Source organism: Arachis hypogaea, chromosome 3 (genome assembly GCF_003086295.3).
Source record: "Arachis hypogaea cultivar Tifrunner chromosome 3, arahy.Tifrunner.gnm2.J5K5, whole genome shotgun sequence".
NCBI classification, from domain to species: domain Eukaryota; kingdom Viridiplantae; phylum Streptophyta; class Magnoliopsida; order Fabales; family Fabaceae; genus Arachis; species Arachis hypogaea.
In genome coordinates, this window is record NC_092038.1 from 129,938,199 (window position 1) to 129,961,189 (window position 22,991).

Consider the following 22,991-nt stretch of genomic DNA (forward strand, 5'->3'; position numbering starts at 1 on the left):
CAGTTTCTTTTAGCTATATAGGGTACATACATGTTAATATTATTATTTATAAAAAGAGTAAACATTTAAATTTTTTTTAATCACCAAAAAAAATTTATTTATTTTTTAATTTATGTTAGATATTTTTGTTATTAAATTTTTATTTTTTAAAATTTTTCAACAATTACTCATATCAAACAAATTATTTTTTATTGTTTTTGTTAAATTTTTAATATGTGTGTTCGAAAAATAAATTCCTAATAACAAATTTTATTTTTAAAAAATTAATTCTCAAAAAATATTATTATAATACAAATAAATCCCTTTTAAAACAGTTGAGGATTAATCTGTTTGACATGAGTAATTTTCAATGACTTTCGGATAATAAAAATTTATTCGCAAAAAAATGCCCGACTTAAAACTTTTTGAGTGTTTGCTCTTATAAAATTTTTTAAACATTTTACTTTAATAAATATCTAACAAGTTTATTAAAAACTAAGGGTTTATTCGGTGAATTTCTAAAAAAAGATTTTATTTATTTATTTATTTTTAGAATATTTTATGTAAAAGTAAAAATAATTTTATATTTGAATATTTCATGCAAAAATATTTTTTTATTTATCAATTATGTTTGGGTATAACAATATAAAAGTACTTTTTTATTTATTTATTATATGAAAAATATCTTTTTTAAGAAAAAAAATCTTTTAAAAAAAGATGTATATTACAGCTTCTAAAAAATATTTTTTTCCTAGTACTTTTACTTTTAATACTATAAAATTGCCAGACACGTTAAAAAATAAAAAAGATCTGTTTTCATTAAAAAAATATTTTATTATTAAAATAATGACCTCCAAACAAACACTAAAACATTTTATATAAATTATTATATTAATACCTTTAACAAATGTCCTTAACAAATTCTACCTTCTTATTATTTATTATTAAGGTGAATACGGATCAAATCGGGTTGAATATAGACAAAGTTTTTATTTGTTATGCACTAAAATTATTGGATTAGATTTAATATACACATTTTTAGCCTAAAACCTAATCTGCATATTTTTTAGTTAGATCGGATTGGATATCGAATAAATTTACAAAAACAGAAAATAACAAAAGTAATAGAAAATTAACAAAAATATCAAAAGATTATAAAAAATTAACAAACATTAACAACAATAAAAAATGTCCAGAAATAGGGTTTTAAGGATGCGTTTGGTTCTGAGAACAAGATAAAAAAAAAAACACTGAGAATAAAATAATAAGGACAGAAACACAAAAACTAATGTTCTTGTATGTTTGGTGATAAACTAGAACAAATTATAAAAACATAACTTATTCTCTTTTTTTTCATAAAAAAGAATTAAAAAAATATAATGATAAAAAATATAATTATGAAAATTTGATAAAAATAATGAAAGAAAAAATAAAAAATAAGTTATGTCTTTTATTAGTATCTCTGTGTCACAAAATACACTAATTTAATATCTCTAGATATAATGTCTCTATCCATATCTTATCTGCCAAACATAATTTTATATTTCTGTATTCTTATCTCATACTTGTAAACAAACACGGCCTAAGTTATGACAAAAAAAAAATTAACAAACATTAACAAAAAAATAACAAAAAAAACCAAAGAGTACAGACATAGGATTCTGAACGTGAATCACAACATGGACTCTAGAAATAAGGTTTTAGTTCGATTATGGAAAAAGCCAAGAGCGGGAACGCGATTGGAATTGCTAAGTTGTAGCATTATGGAGAACACGAAAAAGGAAAAGCAGAAAACAAAAAAAAAAGCAAAAAATGAGACAGAACCCAATTGGAAGTAAAATACCACCAGAGACGAGAATGAGAAGCAGAGAACCGAGGCGACGCCGACGAGAAACACAGACGATGGAGAATATGGGAACTTAGGCAGGGCCAGTGAGGAACACATGTGATGGAAAAGGAGTGAGATAAGCGGCAATTTCGACAACTGATGAGGAGAGAAAGTAAAGTGAGCGACGACTGAGAGGGAGTGTGGTGAGTGACGACTAAGAGGAAGATGATAGTGTGAACAGAGGTGGCATGGCGGCGCACAGTATAACACCTTAACTATTAGAATGTCACGCTTCCGGCTGCACCACTCTGATAGTTTGGATATTACGACGAATCTAATCATATTTAATACTAAAATAGGAGCCTGTTTAAAACTTAAAAACCGCATAACCTTTCAAAAATACTTTTTCGTTGAAAACATAATATATATATATATATATATATACCAAATATAATACTTTAAATTTATATATTTACATAATAATAACTTACAAACATACATATCACAAATTCTTATCCCTCTTACAAAATTGGTAAAGATAAAGGCGAGAGAAAATAATAATAACTAAGATAATACAAAAATATCGAATAAACAGAAAATGAAACAAATTTTTATGAAACTTCGTCGCCCATGTCTTGAAAAGGAAAAAACCTGTAGGGGAGTGAGAATATCGTCCTCGCTGGTTCTCATTATAGGGTTACAGAATTGTTATAATAAGATACGTAAAATAAAATTATTTTTAAAATACAGTGATCATTGCTCGTCTTATATGTCTTTTCAAAAACCAAGGGTTCACATTCAAAAATCCAAAAAACCTTTTTAAAGAGAACTTGGTTAATTCCTCAAAATACAAAACCTTTTTCCTCTCTTGTAAAATCTTAAAAGTTTTTCTAGACAGTATAAATGACCAACCTGTTCCAAGCATATGTTCATTAAGTCTATGCTGAACTTATTTGAGTTTTCATACTTTACTAGACCATAAATATAAAGGAAGTTACCTAAGTTGTATAATGATCATCCTATTCCAAACATAGGTTCATTAAGTTTATGCTGAACCAGTCAGATACTTTATACAAAACTAGACCTCAAATACATACCAGCCACGGCCTCAGGCCCATCACATAATCAAACACGGCCTCAGGCTCAAACAACTCAATCAACATCCAATTACCACAATTCAAATAATTTCAGTCACAAACACAAGAAAAGAGGTTCAAGCACAATTAAAGTATTTACATCAAGTATAGCAATTAGCAGTTAAACATAATTATTCACATAGGCGAACGAATTACAATTTGCACATCCAAACAATGTCACATTGATGTATATGATGAATGTTTGTCCTACTGGCTGTGATATCACATGTCGGTTCAACTCCCAACCCGACACATTCCCATGGAGATGTTGCCTTTCGGTCACGAATATAAATAGAAACCCCCAGAAATATCGTGCCCGGCACACGGTCCAAGGATATAGTGCCTAGCGTACTCTTGTGATTCCAAAAGGATGTGAGCGGAATAATCTGCCTTCGACCTCACTTAACCCACGGATATAGTGCCGGGCACACTATTGCAACAGAAAAATCTGCCATACCAGGGATATAGTGCCCTGCACCCTCTTAATGTCCAACAATCAAAGAGGCTCAAACTCTTATTTCAATAATTATTCTTGGCCCATTTACTTTCAATTAACAAATGTATTCAGTTCACATCTTACCAAAAATCACTTTTCTCAAGTCAATTTTCTTTTCAAAACAAAGCTATTTTTCGCCACATCTTTCCAAAACATCCAAACAACTTCAAAATCCGGCCAAATTCAAAATCTCTTCTGAACGACTCAAAATCATTTATTTTCAAACCATCCGCTCAATCCCTTTAAAATCAAAAGTTATTAATTAAAATCCACAACAAGATTTCAAAACTTTATGGAAAAACAACCGACCTCATTTTCTTAAATTTAGTAAAGATTCTTAAAAATCATTGTTTACTTAATTTGAATTATTCAAAGGAAGTTTCTAAACCAAATCAAAACTAAATCATCGAAATCAAAAGTTTCGAACCGAATTCGAATCCAAAACCAATCTCAATTTCATTCTTGAAATCAATTCTTTCAACTTTTCCCAAAACATCTCAAAACGACATTATTCAATTAAAGTCCAATTTCTTATAAATTTATTAAAACTCCTTTAAACAAAATGCTTAAGTCCAACTCAAAAAATAAGCCTTTTTTATATATAAAATCGACCTTAGAACATAATACTTTTCTTAAGTGATTTAAAATCGTAAGATAATTCTTTTCTAAATAAATCAAACTCAAGACATGTGTTTTCCTCAAATAAATTAAACTCAAAACATAACTATTTTTCTTAATAAACCAATTAATACGATTTCTCAAACCTAAACTTTTTTAAATAACATCCCAAACTAAGTTTCAGATTTTATAGAAAATTCGGCAGCATCTTTCCTAAATCTTGGACTTTGCCACCCTCTTCGAGTCCCAACCAAACCAATCCTCAACCATTTCAAACGGGTTCAAAATGAAATCAATTTTCAATAAAGGAAAATCCAGACTTTCAAATATTAAAATCATTTCAAAATCAAACCAACTTCAGCAAACTCCATTTAAACAAAATCAGTCAATAATTCAATCAATAAATAACCATATTCATCCAAGACAAACCAGACAATTCATAAGACTTACAATATCACCAAAAATGTATTTCACACATCCATATCAATTTATAACAATTCCAATTACGAAAGTAAGTTTTTAGAAAAAGCCCCAAGCTCAATAAGCAAACCCATAACCTAAACGCATCATAAAAAAATATTTTCTCTCGGCTCGTAGTCAGCGAAAGCCGCAACCTCAGCTCAAACTATATTCACAGTGATGAGTTTGGAAAACTCTAATTTAATTTTGATAATGAACAAACATTATTAAAATAATTAATTACAAAATTATTAATTTGATCTTAATTCATACTTGCTTAATTAATAATTTTGTTGTGCAGATTTTGTATTGGGCCAAAAATAAAGAAAATCTACAGCAAGCCCAGTTTGATTAAAAATTATTCAGCATTCATACAAATGGTTTTAATCATTGTGGCTAAATTGGTTTGGGCCAGATTTAAATGTGCAAGCCCAAATCTATTGTTGGTGTATAACCAACTTGCTTGGTTCGAAATAAGAAAAAAAAAAGGGAGATGGGACACAATATTGCTTTATCTATTTAAACAAATAAAACCCACTCCTTTGATCATGTTGTTGCATGCTCCAACGGATATCACTTTTATTCCTTGATGGAATTCAAATTTTATTAATTGGAGTTATTGCAGACCTTGGAACAATGAGAGAGATTATACAATTGATTTGATGGCATTTATTGAGATATGCACGTTACAAGGCAAAAGCATGGGAAGTGGGATTAATTGATTTTAATTGATTATAATTTATATCACACATTACTTCCATTACTTTTCTTCTTTCTACTCTCTCTTCTCTCTCTTTGTATTTGGTCACCTCACTGTCAGAAAAGAAAATGGTAGAAGCAAGTAAAGGAAGCAGAGACTAGGCATGAGTAAGTAAACTTAACTCATTTTCATTTTCTTCCTTACTTACATAGCAAGCTTTTCTCTGTTCTCTCTCCTCTCTCTTTCGGTCTTGTCTAGCAGGAAAGGAGGGATGAAGCAAGCTATCAGTAAAAATCACAGAGAAGCTAGTTGCAAAGAAGAGGCCATTGTGATGATGGTGTCAGGAAAAAGAAAACATAAAGTATGTAGTGGCTGAGATTTTCACCAAGAATGGTTAGATTTGGTGAGGTAATCTCGAGCTCTTCATGCTTAAAAAGGAAGAAGAAGATTCGGCCAGCAAAGAAGATCTTTGGAGGATGGCTTGTCTCTGATTCTGGTCAACCACCACAGGAAGTAGCTAGAGTGGCGAAGTGATGGAAGAGGCAGAGATTGGAGCAGATGAAGCCATCATCATCATGAAGCATCAAAGGCCAAAAACTCATCTTGGAGAGAAAGCCAAGGATGGAGCGCTCGGATTAATGAAGATTGATGACCAAGGAAGGACTAGAGGTATTTGCATGTTGGTTTATGCGTGAGTTACCTCTTCTCTCTTTCTGGCCGAACCGGTTTTTGTTCTTGGAGAAGAAGAAGTTGGCTTGGTTTTTGGCTTCAAAGGTGGAGGCTTCCCTCTTCTATAAAAAGAGAGAACAGCCACGGGTTGAAGCAAGGAGAAAGTGTGAGAGTGCGAGGCACAGTGTTCTCAGAACTACCTGAGCTAACATATTTCTCTTCTCCTTCAATGTATTCCATTTTGTAATTTTTCTGTTTAATTTTGTCATGTCTTGAGTCTCATGAAAAAATACAAACAGTGAGGTTTGTATGAAAAAGCCATAGAGCGGAAAAAGGCAGAGAGTGCAAAATTAAAAGAAAAAGCCATAGATGTCCTTAAAGTTCCTTTGTACATCTATGTTGTGTTCCATGATTCTGTGAGAATCCCCTTGTAAGTTGGGTTAGCACTTTACAGTTGAAAGCTTGGCAGTGACCAAGTCAAGTTCAAGATTGGGTTTAGAATTCTGGACTTGTCCCAGATAGGAAAGGTAGTTCCTAGGGAGAATTGGTGTATGTAATCAAAGTTGATTATAGTGAAATTCCATCATTGTTGTGATGGAGACTGGATGTAGGCTGCATTGCACTTAGCAGCTGAACCAGGATATATCTTGGTGTACTATTTCTTCCTCTTCTACTTAAATTCTGTTTCTGCTGCCCAGGAGATAAAGTCGAAAAATATCTCGTGACAAGTGACGAGACAAAACAAAAAAGTCTCGTGGCTTGGGACGAGACAAAAAATCAAAAAGTCTCCTAAAGTTGTTACAAAGACCAGCAAGTGTAATTGAAAGAAAAAGGGGCTAAGATTCAACCCCCGTTCTCTTAGCCACTGAAAACCATCACACAGCAACCACAGCAACATTAAAGCGACATGCAACATTCTAGGCAGGACCCTAAGTTACCAGAACTTTAGAATTTATAACCAAATATAACAAAATACTAACGCAGCAGGGGTTTTCAAAACATAAACGCTTACTGTAATAAAAAAACGAAACAGCGGCGGTCACTGAACCGTGTTTGGCAACAGCCCCGACAGCTACCCCAAGAAACAGCAGCAACCAAAACTCCGGTGACGACTATAACAAATATGCAGTGACGATAAAGTTTCCGAAAACTCAAAATTAAAGCAACGAAAACCAAACTCGAAACCCTTACCAGCAGTGGATCTCAGCGGCGGCAGTGGTGTTCTCTGGTAGCAGAGGCTCGGCCACCCACCTCCAGGAGCAGCGACGAAGCACAGGACCGCGGCGACAGCAGAACCGGCTCCTCCCCCTCTCGCGCGCACACTCTCCCATCAGTATATCTCTCTCTTCGCACGCTCTGTCTCTTCGGCTTCACCCAAGGATGACGGTGACGCGGTGAGGACGACGACGGTGACTGGGCGGCGTGATCCACTCTTCCTGCACGAATCTCTCTCTCTCTCTCTCTCTTCTGACTCTTGATGGCAGCTCAGAGGCGTGGCCTCCCTCCAAGGCGCGACGACGGCAGCGAGGCCCTGCGGCTCTAGCTCGTCTCCATCTTTTCTTCTTCTCCTTGCCGCATCTCTCTCTCCCGTTCTGTCTTCCTTTCTTTCTTTGTTTCTTTTTGCAGCAGCTACTGCTGGGTGTTGTGTGTTTGTGATTTTGGGGGATGGCGGCTAGGGTTTTTCTTTTGGGGTGAAGGGGGTGTGTTAATAAAATTAGGATTTGTGTATAAAATTGGGAGTTTTGGGATTTAATAAGACTACGGTAATTTTAATAAAATTGTGACATATAATAATAATTTAAAATCTAATTAAATCTCTAAAAATTACTTTAAAAGATTATTTATTATATAAAAATACTAATTGATTCTCAATCAAATACCCTAATTGAAATTATAAGATAATATAATAAATTCTTTATTCACAAAACATAAGTATTAAATTGTGAAAAAATCAATTATTTCAATTAAATCATATAAAAATTCTTGTCATTCCATAACTAATAATTTTGTAATTTAAATATAGAAAATAATTCAATAATTATAAAATTAGATAAAATTCTAATTTAAATAACCAAATTTCATTATTTTTTAAATTTTTAAAACTTTAAATTGTAAATAGAAAAATAATCCATACTTATAGAGTTTTTATAAAAACTTTAATTTATTTCAACTCAAATTAATTAAAACTGTCTTTAATTATCTTTAATAAAAAAATTGAAATTAAAATTGTAAATAAATATATAATTTTGAATTAGTTCATAATAAGATTTTTCAAAAATTTTGGGTCTTACACACAGGAGAGACGGCAGTGGCGGCGCAAGAGATTTTTTAATTTAAATTAAGAAAAACTTTTAATTATCTTTTTTCTTCCTTTTAGTTTCAAGTATTATTTATTAATGCAATTTAAAAAAATAATCACTCACATAGTTATAATAGATCATCCTAATTTATACATAACACTACACATATTAAGAATTATTATATACGATAAATGATTTTTCTTTATTTTTTGTAATGGCTATGTAGTTAATTATGTACATATCAACTAATAATCTTTATAACATATGGTTTATTTCATAATTTTTCTCTTTTTAATACAAATAAATTAGTGAATTTAAGATACAAAATATTATTTATGGTATTTAACATATGAAATATGCAACTTAAGCTATCATCTAGGATAATAAGTATAATAATGTAAATACTTGCTTACTTATTAGTATTGAAGAAATATATAAATAGTATAAATTCATATTTTTTGTAGAAAAATAATAATAGAGGTTATTAATTAAGTTAATGAAATAATAAAAAATTACTAATAATTTCTTTAATAATAAAAGGGCAAGTTACTAATTAAAATGATTTGGAACCAAATTTAGTAGATTACAATTTTCTGAAATTGCATACTTGATTAAAACTTTTCTATAACTATACAAAATGCTACAACACCAAAGGATTCAAAACTGAATGTAACCAACTACTGGTAGTCGCAGTTTATGTTGAAATGGATATGAACAGAAACTGCTATAGGTTGTAGCGATTTTTGAAGGAGGTGCAACACACATAAATCATTACTGGTTATAGCAATTTATGTGCAAATGGGAGGTAGGTGAAAACCACTGGGGACAGTTGCGTTTTATGCATAGGTTGGCTATAAAACCGCAATAGCCAGGAGCGAATCTTTCATTTGGTATGGAGAGAAAATTTGGTTAGAGAGAGAACATTTTTTAGAGAGAGAGGAGGTGGCTGGGGAAGAATTTGGATTTTTTGGAGTGTGCATATTCAAGTGGGACCATGACAGATGAAGACCACTTGTACCGATTCAATACATTGCCCACATTGTTGGAGGCATCATTGAGGAGGTTAGTTTGTTTTCTTTTTAATATAGTTTGGACCATAGAATCTAGTATGAGTAAAGTATCATTTCTGTCACGCAACATTTGGGATAAGTCTTAAAGTTATCCCTAACATTTGAATCGTCCTATTTAAGTCCCTAACTTTTCAAAATTGACTCAATGTTGTCCTGCCGTTAGGAATCTGTTAACGGAATTGACAGCGGGACAAAATTGAGACGATTTTAAAGCGTTAAGGACTTAAATAGGACGGACACGTTGGGAAAAAAAATGATACATAGAAATAAATTTTAATTTTATCCTTCAATAATATCATTTTTTAGGGTACATAGTTATTCAATTATTTTGTAATCACATCTAAGTAAATTACACTTAATCACATTAATTTTATTCTAAATAATTTTTTTATAATTTTACTCTTAAAAATTTTTACTCATCATAAAATGTTTGTAGAATAACTAGTACATAAACTTGTGGGGAAAAAATGATATATATATATATATATATATATATATATATATACAATAAAGTAATGTGATTTTAGTCATTTTATAAACATTTCATGAGAGTAAAAATCTTTAAGAGTAAAATTATAAAAAAATTTATTTAGAATCAAAATAATGTGATTAAGTGTAATTTACTTAAATGTGATTAAAAATAATTGAACAACTATGTATTGTAAAAGATTAATATTAGTGAAGGATAAAATTAAAATTTATTTCTATGTATCATTTTTATCCCTAATGTTTTTGTCCTATTTAAGTCCTTAACGTTTCAAAATCGTCTCAATTTTGTCCCGCCGTCAATCCTGTTAACAAATTCCTAATGACGGGATAACATTGAGTCAATTTTGAAACGTTAGGGACTTAAATAGGACGATTCAAATGTTAAGGACAACTTTGAGACTTACACCAAACATTGGAGACAAATACGATACTTTACTCAATCTAGTATTTAGGGTATAGGAATTAGAATATATAATTTAAGATTTCAAATTCAAAATGTAGACTTAAAATTAAAAAAAAATGACATATTTCTTACTTGTTGTAAAATACGTTAGATTCGTTCTATTTTTGTATTTAGACCGTCGTATATATTAAATATTTAATTAATGTATATGTTGAATCAAATTAGGACATTTGTAATAATAATTTAGGGTTTAGGCTTCTTAGTACTAGATTTTAATTACGGTGTGGTTATTTTTATCACATGATGCAGTCAAGTAGCTGTATTTACAGCGTTTGTAGGCAACAAAATATGTCTATGCATGAAAGGATTATACCTTATCTGGAGAGGGCTAATTTGTACCACTTGTCCAGGCAGAACAGCCGTTAGTTCTGGTTGGATGAGCCAATAGTTAGCACATTCATTGAAAGGGGCATCTTGAGACGCACGCTTTTCACTTGCCATTCGAAGAGTGCACCATCACGCTGCAAGATGTGGCATATCAGCTGGGGTTGCCCGTCAATGAAAAGGCTGTTAGCGGGTGCCTTACTGACTTTGAAAATTTTATGGAGGATGGTAGACCTGCTAAAGAGTGGTTTCAAGAGTTATTCGGCGAGCTGCCACCACCGAATAAAATCAAGCACATGAGAGTTCACTTTCACATGGTTCCACGAGAGATTTAGGGTGCTACTAGTCAATGTGAGTGAGGATACTATTCGCATATACGCACGTGTCTATATCATGAGGCTGCTATCCACTCAGCTGTTTGGTAACAAGAGTGTGAATCGGGTTCATATTTGGTGGTTGTCATTTGTGGGAAAGCTTGACGAGATGGCCAGTTATAGTTGGAGTTCAGCCACATTGGCATGGTTGTATCGATGCATCTGTCAGGTGGCCAACAGAAATGTCACCAACTTGGCCGGTCCTCTTCAGCTGCTACACCGTTGGAACTTCTGGCGGTTTTCCAATCTAAAGCTACAACGGTTCGGTAATTTTTCTTGGCCGTTGGCATCCATGTATCGTTTATTTCTTTCAGTTATTAACCTTTTAGGTCGCGTGTTAGATAATACTTAAGATCCTTTAGGTGGGCAGCTTGCTTCCCAACAAATGATGGGAAGGAGCAAAGACTTATATAATATCGCCTTGCATTATATCGATTGAGTGGTCGAGATGTAAGTTTATTATGCGTGGTTGGTTGTTTCTTTAGTGGTTCACCAACCTCTCTGTACATAGTGTTCTAACGTACCATTCTGATTCCCTTTGCAGATTGTGTGGGAGTCTTACGCTGCCCTTGACGTACTTGTCGTGGTTCATCCAGAGATACTTTCGGAGGAGCACTGTCAGTTATGGCGGGAGGTCACCAGCTTGATATATTTTGCCATCATTGAGTGGCATTAAGTTGATAGGATAGTCCCACAACTTGGCGGTGTGCAGCATGTATCTGAGCCTCTTCTGAACATAGAATGGCTTCATTCTAAGGACGGTAGGGGTAGAGATAGGTGGTTCCCTTCTTGTTTTCAGACATGTCATCTACATTGGGGTAACAGAGTTAATTTCGTCCTAAGTATCGAGAGAGTAGCTGAACCAGGCCTGTCCATGGAGTACCTAGACTGGTGGCACCGTGTGATACACAGGGTTCTGTCGCCGGATCCTGCATTTGCTGATCCTAGGCCGGTCAAAATTCCAAACGATGCCTTTCACAGAAGGTCCTTGCAGGTGCTTGCCCAGCAAGTACTAGACATGCCGAATAATAGGCGTGTGGAGCGGCGACAAACGTATTGGTATACAGACTACTGATCGGGAGTGATGATGGTTAGATGATATGATGTAGGAAGAGGAGGCTGTTGTTGATGAGGGAGGTCTTGGCGAGCATCGTGTTCATCGGGCTAGTGCTAGATGTCGAGGTGTTAGAGCTGGCAGTGCATCTACTAGACACAGTGAGAACCCCGCTAGGACTGCTGGTGGTCACCAGTTTGATCATGGGAGGATTGGAGACATGGAGACTGGGACTGAGGTAGGCACATTTACTGTTGGATCGAGCTCTCAGGTATTCCATGATGTCAGTACCCAAATGCATGATCATTTTGCTACCACTACAATGACCATGGACATCGACAATCAGATGGGCGGTTTACAGTTCTATGCAGAGTTTGCGACCATCAAACAGAATGATGACGGTCGGCATTACATGCCGCATGTACTGGAGGTCCAGGCTGATATACCTGTGTACTGGTTGACCTTGACAAGCCTGCAGGTAGTCCATATGACACTTGGTTCACCATGGGAGGGATGCCCCCATCTCCATTTGGAGTGAGTCCGCTGGTTGATGTTCCAACAGATCAGCCTCAGAAACCTTTTAAAGTGAGGCGCCCTCCTCGATGTGGCACAGGCTCTCGTTTACTTGGTGTATTTGGGGACGATGACCATGACAATGGCGAAATTAGTAGCGTTATTATGTTTATGATGTATTTGTATCCCGCTTATGTGTGCTTGTTTGGATGACTGTATGACTTTATATTATATCTGTTTATGTTTACTTATTTGGATGACTACATGACTTTATATTATGTCCGCTTATGTTTACTTATTTGGATGACTGTATGACTTTATATTATGTCTTTTGTGGTATGCATAACATTTATATTATATATTTATATTTATATGTACGACATTTAGGGTAACTTTACTGTCGTTATCTTCTTTTTAAATGGAATTAACTTAACAAAATACCAAAAGAACATTACCATATAACAATCACCATACATGATTTCGAATCCCATGCAATACATCAAACTAGTTCAAATAAAGATAAAACAGCAACAACATAAACTAAAAGAAAGACAACATAACATCTAACCATCAGATCTGATCATGGAGCCTCGCTAAGGGCAACTCCTACGAGTGTATCCGAGCAGCCTGCAGAGGTCACAACACTTCGGTCTACTAGGATCAACTTCATCCATGGTATTATAGATTCTGGTGGACCTCGGTCACCTTTCTCTTGCATGTCTCATATTAAGGTAAGGGATGACAGTAGGTCCGTCATATGGCGGCCAAAGTCCTTCTAGAATAGACGATGTAAATCCCATCGGGTACACGTTGAACACCTTAGACATTTTGTAAACATCATCAACATATATTGCCCAATTCAACCACGATTGAGCACAACATGTGATTGCATAGAAACATGGGTAGTGCAGAGCCTGAAGGTAGCCACAGTTGCAGGTATGATCTCTAAGGAAAACTCGATACGTACTCAGTGAGAAGTTACCAGTAGGAGCCGTCTCGGCAATAATATACTCATACGGATGCCTGTCAAATAGAGTGACACTAAAACATCTCGAATATATCAAGTTGCGCTCTATGGCTTTCACCATTGCCTGGCAAAACTAGTGCTTAGAGCCCAATTGCGCATCTACCATCTGACCTCGAATCACAAACAGTCTGCAAGTTGTAAGTATGTCGACTTGACCAACAAAGTGACTGGTAGATTTCTTGTGCCCTTCAAAATAGAGTTAAAACACTCAGATATGTTGATCGTCTTGTGGCTAAAACGTCTGCTGCTATTCTTGTGCTGAGTCCACTTATCCTGCTCCATTCTGTTTTGTCAATCACATATATCCGGATTTTCAGTTCTCCTAATATAGAACCAATAGTCAAACTCTGATTCAGTCTTCGCATAAGCAGCATTCACAAGTAGCCTCTTCGCATCTTGGCCCTTGAAACTGAGGGAGAAATTGGCAGCAACATGATGAATGCAAAATGCTCGATATGCATAAGGAGGTAGCCAATCACTATCAGGTGCCTCCAGTGCAGCCTTGATGCTAAGGTACCTGTTAGATATCACCAAAATACCCTCTTGTGGAGTCACATGTCTTATCAGGTTGGTAAAGAAAAAGGCCCAGGACTCTACATTTTTCCCTTCCACAAGTGCAAACGCAATGGGTAAGATATTCAAGTTTCTATCTTGCGCGATAGCCAAGGATAAAGTACATCCATACTTACCATACAAGTGAGTACCATCGATGCTGACTAGCGGCTTGCAATGTCGAAAAGCCTCAATACAAGGAGAAAAGGTCCAGAAAGTACACGGTTGATTCATCAACCTAATCACCAACTCTAACTAGAGAGATCTTCAACAGAGCAATGGTTCCCTCCATGGTGGACTGCATATGATCCAATGGGGCAACTCGCCATAGGACTTTTTCCAAACTCCGTAGATATATACTACTATCTTCTACTTTGCCATCCACACCTTCCTGTAGCTAGGCCTAAATACATAGGTTACTTCAGTAGCTTGCTACAATAACTTTATCATAACCGCAACATCGGTTCTAACCAATGGAAAGATCCTTGCATAAATGACATGATAATCAAGCTGCTGGTGATCGTTTGAAATCGAGATGGCCAAGCAAGTGTGAGATCTGTTGTACCTCCTAACTTTCCATGTGCTCTTCCATTGCCAGAGTGTGATACAAATCAACTATGTGCAACTTTTACCGAACTCCTCGTATCTCCCGTGGTATTTAAGATGGTTTGACTCTATCACCCTGTACTCAACTTCACGCCGGATATTGTAATCTTTTATACTCAACATAGCTTTCTCCTTACTTTGGAAAGATTGGCCAATCTGAAACTTCGTAAGAGCGATTGGATCATACAGTCCCTGACTCCCAGAGGTAGGATTTACGTCCAGCTGTTGGCTGATGGCCTCCAAGTTCAAGGTTGACAAATGTGGAGGATGTTGCTATGTGGTGGAACTCGATGGCCCATGATGTGTAGGTGGATTGCCGCGAGTATTCTCATCACTGTCTCCAACAATGTCAATAGGCTCTTCATTTAAAACATCCTCTCGCATCGCATTTTCAATTCGATCTGGTCTAGCCTCAACTACAAAATCAGGAATTAGGCAAGGTGAACTAGCCATCCCAACTGCAATAGATGGAGGACCAACCAACGGACAAGCAGGTGCAACCACAGGCATCGAGGTTGAGGTACCCCCAACCTAGTCGACTGAGGATTCAGCACGATGCCCCAGAGCTGTCAACACCATCTTCCAACTTGGCAAATAACTTGTGTATTCTAACTTTCGAAAAACTTCACCTACAATGAAACCATACCTGCATGTCTTCATCGGACCCTATCACAAATGTATCGTACGTCACACCAGTTGACACAACAGCAATAGGGGATCATGTAAAATAACTTTTTCACCCACTTTGTCCCACATATCCCAGCTTTTGTAATATGCTAATTTTTAACTTTGAAAACATATTCGATGCCTGGATAAAGACCGTCAATAGTTCCCTATGCGCAAATTTAACATCGTGTTTTTTGTTTTTCTGAATTTCGCTAGAGCAATGCACTAAAGTTAGAAAACTCTCCTGATCACCATCCATATGTGAAAATGACACTCTACTACTTCTCAATTGCCTGGGTTGGGTATGTATAAAGAATAATTCTATGCATAAATCGCTACTATCTCCAGCGATTTTTACCTAACCCCCTTTGAACATAAACCACTATAGCCAACATTATGTGTGTTGCCCCTCCTTCAGAAATTGCTACAGCCTATAGCAGTTTCTGGCCAGCTCTATTTCAACATAAATCGCGGCTACCAGTAGCGAATTACATTCAGTTTAAATTCGTTGGAGCCTGTAGCGGTTTTTATAGTTATACAAAAGTTGCAAATAAGTATGCAGTTTCAAAAAGTTATAATAGAGTAAAATTGGTTTCCAATCATTTTAATTCAGTAACTTGTCCTAACAAAAAATAAGGTTACTATTTTCACATTCTACAAAATTTATAAAATAAATTTTGGACAATAAATAAATTCTTAATAAATTATATATTAGATATTATTATTTACGTAATAATATATATTATTGGTTATTAAGTTATAATTAAATTCTAACTCAATTTTTAGTAATTAAAATTTAAATGAATATTTTACATCTATAATCAATTTTGTTTTTGTTATTAAAATTAAAAAAAGGTGAGTTGTTAATCAATTTTGAATTTAAATTTAATTTTGAATAAAAAAATAAAAAAATAAAATTTTTATCTCATTGACTAGAGCTAAATTTAAAATAAAAAATTATATTGTATATCATATTGTAGAATAGTGTGGTCATTTGATTTTTTTAAAAGCAATTAGTGTCGAATAAAATGGTATAAAAACTTAGAAAAATGTATTTAAGAATCCAAAAGATAATAATTTATTTTTTAATAGAATAAATTACTAAATAACAAACGTTATTATGATTTCTCCTCACACAAACTAATACTCGACGATGGTGTTACAGTAATGCATGTTACTAAAGAATATTAACTAATTCAATAGCTTTCGTAATGGTATATGTAAGTTTGCAAGCTTGAAAATCGTGTCATAAAATGTGTGAAGTTTTAACAAGTAACAACGTCGATCATATTGTTTTGACTTTTTTTTTTGAAAGCAAAGAGCTCAACACAGAACAGTGGAGCAGTCAAACAGAAACAAACAAAACAAACAATTACAATAAATGCAGTAACATTAAAAGAAGTCCCCTTGTCATCTCTGGCATTGTCATCAACAACTAAAGGAGTCCACACCTCTCCACTCGTTGTGGCTCAACACAGTCATGTAAGTGATTTCTTCAACACATTTGCTTTTATTCTAAAATATCCTTCTATTCCTCTCCAGCCATATGTTCCAAACCACTGCACAGAAGCACCTCAGTCATTGCTCTTTATCCTCTTTCCTCCTTGGCCCCTCCGTCCAACACAGAAAATGTTCCCTCATTGTCCCTGAAATAGACCATTGCTGGCCAATCATCGATAACCAAGCACTCCACACATGCCAAGCAAATTCACAACATAGAAACAAATGGTGTACATGTTCCGCACACTTATTGCATAGAACACGGACGTTATCTTCCTGGTTAATGATCCCTAGCCGGCTTAACCGCTCTTTTGTATTCACTCTACCTACCAGGACAAACCAAGCAAATAGCTCTACTCTAGGTGGAACCAACCCTTTCCAGATAGTCTTTGTGAAGTTGTAACTTGTCACCTCCTCCGGGAGTGTCGCCTCCTGCAAAATCTGAACAAATGAGTTAGTTGAATAAACTCCTTGTCTATCATATTTCTATACTACCATATCCTCTCTGTTAACTACTAGTTGCACAGGTCTTAATGCCTCATGTAATTGACACAGTAGTCCCAACTCCCATTGAAAGAGCTCTCTTCTCCACTGGAAGTTCCAAATCTAGTATAGCCCATCTCAAAACCCACAATCCCCTATAACTGATGACAAGTCATCTTAGCCTAATTTCACTAGTCTTTTTCTTTTGTTTTCAAGTGATTTTATGCATTTTCTTGAGCCATAAGTAAGCCAATTGGGTAGAATTTCATGTTTCCTTTGATTCAATCAACCATGGATGAATTAATGCAATTTCATGAGATTTTGTGCTATAATTGTCATAAATTATGAAAGAAAGACAATCTCATGATTTTGAGCATAGCTTTGATGTTTTTGGTTGATTAATGATAGGTGAAAAGAGCTTTGAAGAAGGTTGAAGAAAGAAGGAATGGCAAGGAGTAAGAGAGAACAAAAAGCTTGAGCCAAAGCTTGCCTCAAACTTTAGCTCAAACTTTAGGAGGAGTTGAATTCACCCTGGAAGGAGCAAAAGCTTGCGCCAACGTTTGCCCTCAAGCTTTTAGGCAAACGTTGGCGCCACAACAAACACCCAGGGGAGCAAAAGCTTGCGCCAACGTTTGCCCTTAAGCTTTTAGGCAAACGTTGGTGCCACAACAAACACACCCAGGGGAGCAAAAGCTTGCGCCAACGTTTGCCTCAAGCTTTTAGGCAAACGTTGGCCAAGAAGCATTTAAGGGGGATCCACGTTTGGCTCAAAGTTTGACCTCAAACTTTGGCTCAAACGTGGATGACAGCAAAGAGAGGCTAGCTGATATGAAAAGCTTAAGCCAAAGTTTACCTCAAACTTTGACTCAAGCTTTAATGGTTCATGGCCCGGTTCACAAGTGGGTTTCTCTCCAACTCCAAGAGCAATCAACAGAGGCTTTTGTCAACCCAATTCCATCAAGAGCAAAAGCCCAATTCAAGGCTTGAAGATCATTTGAAGAGAGTGTATAAATAGCTTAGAATTTAAGTTTTTCAGGGAGCTTTTCTTTTAGAGCTTTCTTTTAGAATTTTCATAGTACTCACAGTAGAGAGCTCACTTTACATTTTGGTTGTTGCTTTTAGAATTTGAGAGTTCCTGGGAAGAAGAATTAAAGTCTCTTCCTCTTAATTTTCTTGTTTTCAATTTCATCTACACTTGTCTTGAGTCTTGGGTGTTGAAGAATTGAGGAAATTCTGTCTCAATCTCACCTTGAGATCCATCTTTCTATTTTGATTTACTGCACTCTTGAGAAATTGAGATTTGAATTTAGTTCTTCTTCTGTTTCATTTTAAATTCTCTTGCAATTGAATTTTGGTTTTGATCTAGGAAGGTATTGAGATCTAGACTTGGTTATCTAGTCTCTTGGGTCCTGAGATCTGGAGTTTTCATTTTGATTTCTCTGTTGAATGCGTCTTCAAGTTCATTTACATTTCCAGTTGAGATCCGGTTCATTTTAATTCCTCTTCTACTTTTCTGTTTATTGCAATTTACTTTTCCTTGTCTAATTTCTGCAAATCCACTTCCTGATTCCCTTTATAATTCAAGCTATTTACATTTCTTGCACTTTAAGATTCTGCAATTTACATTTCTTGTGTTCTAAGTTTCTTCCATTTACTTTCTCGTTCTTTAAGATTCAGCTCTTTAATTTTAGTTCCCTTTAATTTCCTGCAAATTCACCCTTCCCCTTTAATTTTACTGCAATTTAGTTTCTGCAAATTACAAACCAATCAACCAATACTTGATTCGCTTGAGTAAATCAACCACTAAACTAAAATTGCTCAATCCTTCAATCCCTGTGGGATCGACCTCACTCATGTGAGTTATTATTACTTGATGCGACCCGGTACACTTGCCGGTGAGTTTTGTGTCGGATCGTTTTCCGCACATCAAGTTTTTGGCGCCGTTGCCGGGGATTGAAATAGATTGACAATGATTAAGTAAGGTGGTAGTCTAGATTAAGCACTTTTTCTTTATTTTTCTTTATTTTTACTAAGCACATTAACTGTTTGACACATTGTGTCACCTAACCCTCTAACCACATTCTAGCACTAGAATGTTCATGTTTCATTTGGTTTGTTTGTGATTTTTGCAAGTCATGGAGGCTGAGATGCGTGAAGAGAGAGTGAGCAACAATGCTCAACCTGCAAGAAGGGTGTTAGCCTCTTACACTATCCCCAATCCCAAACATTATGGGAGTAGCATCCTCACCCCAAATGTTCAGGCAAATGACTTTGAGTTGAAGCCTCAACTAATCACCTTGGTGCAGAATAATTGTGCTTATGGAGGTGGCCCTCTTGAAGACCCCAACCAACATTTGTCTATTTTCTTAAGGATTTGTGAAACAGTCAAGACAAATGGGGTTCATCCTGACATTTACAAATTACTTCTGTTCCCATTTTCTTTGAGGAGGCAATGCTACTCAATGGCTGGAAACCTTTTCCAAAGAGAGCATTAACAATTGGGATGAATTGGTGAGTAAATTCCTAGCCAAGTTCTACCCACCTCAAAGGGTAATCAAGCTGAAAACAGAGGTGCAAACATTCATTCAAGTGGATGGAGAGTCACTGTATGATGCCTGGGAGAGATACAAGGCCTTAATCAGGAAATGTCCCCCAGAAATGTTTAGTGAGTGGGATAGACTCCAAAACTTCTATGAAGGGTTGACCCAGAAAGCTCAGAAGCATTAGATCATTCAGCAGGAGGCTCATTGCAGCTAATGAAGACAGCAGAGGAAGCCCAAAACCTCATAGAGATGGTGGCAAACAATCAATACTTTTTTGCTCATCAAAGACAACACCACCCATCCCAGAGAAAGTGTGCACTGGAGTTGGAAGGAGTGGACACTATTCTATCTCAAAACAAGGTGATGCACCAGCAAATCCAGCAACAACTTGAGCAAATGGCTAAGAGAATTGATGGACTGCAACTTGCTGCAGTGAATACACAAAGCCAATCTCAAACCTCACATGGGTGGAATTAATCTGAAGAAAGTTTTGGGACATTCAATCATGAGCAACAAAATCCTGAGCAGGTGCAATGCATGAATAACAATTCAAGTTCATTTCAACATAATTCTCATGGTGATGCACACAAGACACCCTGGAAGACTCATTCTAATTCAAGGTGGGGTGAGCACCAAAATCAAAGACAACGAGACTTCAACTATAGCAGCATTAGCAACACAAACAACCAAAGCCATTCATCCAATAATACTAACCAATTTAAAAACCCACAAAACACATACCACCAACCCCATAACAACTCACAAAACCACCAGAATAACTTTTCCACATCCACATCTCACCCACAAAGTACCCCCACAATTAATTCAAACAACTTCCAGCAACAACCATCTCATTTCACACAACCACAACCAAATTCAGACTCTCAAAGAATCTCAAGTCTCGAGAAAATGATGGAGAAACTCATGAAAAATCAAGAGATGGCAAGACAAGATCAGGAAGCTGCAAGGAAAGATCAGGCTCTGGCATTCAAAAACCAAGAGGCCTCAATCATAAATCTTAAAAGACACATGGGGCAAATGGCTAAGCAAATTTCAGAAATGGATGAGAAGAGAGCAAATACATTCCCCAATGTCACTGAAGAACACCCAAGGGACAAAGGAAAAGCCACAAAATGGGAGGAGTGCAAAGCAATCACAATGGGAAGTGAGAAGACTATGAAGAAGGAAGCCATCAATCAGGACAAACACAACAGAGAAGTTCCACAAGAAGAGCCAGAGGAGAGAAGTAAAGAGGATCAAGAAACCAAAAACGCACAAGTTTCAAAGGGATACAAGAACATCCTTGAACCACAACTACAAGAGAAGAGGGAAGAAGTGAATCCTTGTGTCTCCAAACTTCCATACCCTCAGAGGTTTAAAAAAGAAAATGAGGATAAGCAATACTCAAAATTCCTGGACATATTCAAGACACTTAGCATCAATATTCCTTTCTTGGAAGCACTTGAACAGATGCCACTATATGCCAAATTTATGAAGGAAGTGCTGACAAAGAAAAGATCCCTGAAGGAAGGACAGATTGTTGAGATGACAAAGGAATGTAGTGCTATCCTCCAAAGAGAGTTTCCAGAAAAGAAAGATGATCCTGGGAGTTTTTACATACCTTGCACCATAGGAAACATAACAATTGAGAAGTCATTCTGTGACCTCGGTGCAAGCATAAACTTGATGCCTTTGTCTCTAATGAGGAAACTTAAAATTTCTGAGCTGAAGTCCACACAAATAGTTCTCCAAATGGCTGACAAATCCATTAAGCAAGCACTGGGAGTTGTGGAGAATGTGTTGGTAAAAGTGGAAAAATTCTTTCTCCCTGCTGACTTTGTTATCTCAGATATAGAAGAGGACCCTAACACTCCCATCATTCTGGGTAGGCCTTTCCTAGCTACAGGCAGAGCATTGATAGATGTTGAAAAAGGGGAATTGTTGCTGAGAGTGCATAATGAGCACCTAGCATTCCATGTTTTTAAAACCCTGCATGAGCCCACTCAAGAAGAAGATTGTATGAAGGATAAGGCCAGAGATCAAAGCTTGAAGGAGGCATTCAATGAGTCAAATCCAAGACTTCTAAATCCACGATTGAAAGAAGTAGAGATGGTGCAACAGACCAAAGAAATCAGGGAGGAACTAGATCCAAAACCCCCAGATGAGAACCTCAACACCCCAAATAAAGAACCACCAAGACATGAATTATCTTCTGAGAAAGAAAAGAAGAAGAGGCCAAAAGGGTGGAGAAACAAGAAGATCCCTACTGAAGGCTTTTCACCAGGGGATAAAGTAGTGTTAAACACACAACCAATGAAGGTGTCTCCACAATTATCTGAATACTACACTGTGAACCGGGTCCTTTCACTTGAACACCTAGAGATCATCAAAGAGGAGACTGGAAGGAAGTTCACAGTAAGAGGAGAAAAGTTGAGGCACTATGATTTTCAACCGCCATGATCAAAGAATGAAGGATGTCAAGCTAGTGACGTTAAAAGAGCGCTTGTTGGGAGGCAACCCAACCTGAGGTAGTTTTTTTTTCATAGCTAGTTCAATAAAAAGGTTAAGTAGATTCACCTGTATTGCAAGAAGCTAAGTTTGGTGTTGCACACCAAAACAATTTAAGGGAGAATGAAGGATTCTAAGTTTGGTGTTCCACCAAAATCTCATTTAAAAACACATTCTCACCTTCTGCATAAAGGGTTGCTAGCTCCAAGCAATCAGATGAATCATTTAATCATTGTCTGTTTCTAGTTTTTAGTTTTATTGCCTTTAGCAAAGACACAAGGATTTCACATGTGGTTAACTTAATGCATCAGAGGCAGTGGCAAGGGACTAAGTTTGGTGTTCACACACCAAAGTAAGTTCAAAAGCCTACAAGAAAGTCTTGCACACTAACCAATTACCTAAGGGCTTGAGAAACAAGCAACTTCCATTAACTCTGCAGGAATTCAATCACTCTCTTGGGAGGGCTACACACCATTAGCTGAGAGTAAGAAGAAGAAGCCACCAAGAGGTTGTATTGTCACTTAACTCCATCAGCATTGAATTACTCTAAATTGGAAGTTTGAATATGCCCATCTTAACAGTAACTATTAGTTTAGTAGTTATGCATCTTGAATATTCTTTGCAATAAGTAGGC